Below are 720 nucleotides of genomic sequence, written 5' to 3' on the forward strand. Positions count from 1 at the left end.
ACTTTCCCGTTTATTATATCGCTCACGTTTATGGAGGCAGAATAATATAGTGTGGTTTGCAACAATCTCCTAGCTTATTTCTATCTTCCCCACTTCGTTCCCACCACTACGACCTTTAACAATGTGTTGCAATAATTATTTATGAGAGACAAGGGGATGCACTTTGCCAACCTGAGAATGCTTTCTGATTCTCGTACCTCACCCCATCTAAACGGAAACCCACACCGATTGCCGTCTGCGTTTGGAGTAAAATTATTTATTGATGCTTCTAGAAGAACATAGTCATTTCGAAGATACCTGTCTCGCTCGTAAATCGATTAGCAAAAGTAAAAGAAAATTCTTCAAAGTGGTACGAGGCTCCTTTCGTATTCAAGATATTGAGCGCCTCATTTAAAATCCACTCAATTATTATTTCATATGCAGAAATAGAGATTATATCCACAAAGAAAGATTTTTAAGTTCAACACAACCAATTATTTATTCTGAATCGAAGATTTAGGAACATCATGTTCATAACATTTGGAAGCGTCAACAGGGGCTATTATGAGATCCGAGATTGTTCTTAATGTCTGTAATTAAATGATATTTTAAGCCTCGCTCGCTTATCCCAACTAACTGTATTTTGACACTTTTCCTATAGGGTGAATAAAACGGGGTACGTCGATACGCTGATTTTTTTTATCGGTGTATAAATAATTTTGATATGAAGTATGGGTATTC

The sequence above is a fragment of the Belonocnema kinseyi genome, chromosome 1, assembly GCF_010883055.1.
Source record: "Belonocnema kinseyi isolate 2016_QV_RU_SX_M_011 chromosome 1, B_treatae_v1, whole genome shotgun sequence".
NCBI classification, from domain to species: Eukaryota; Metazoa; Arthropoda; class Insecta; order Hymenoptera; family Cynipidae; genus Belonocnema; species Belonocnema kinseyi.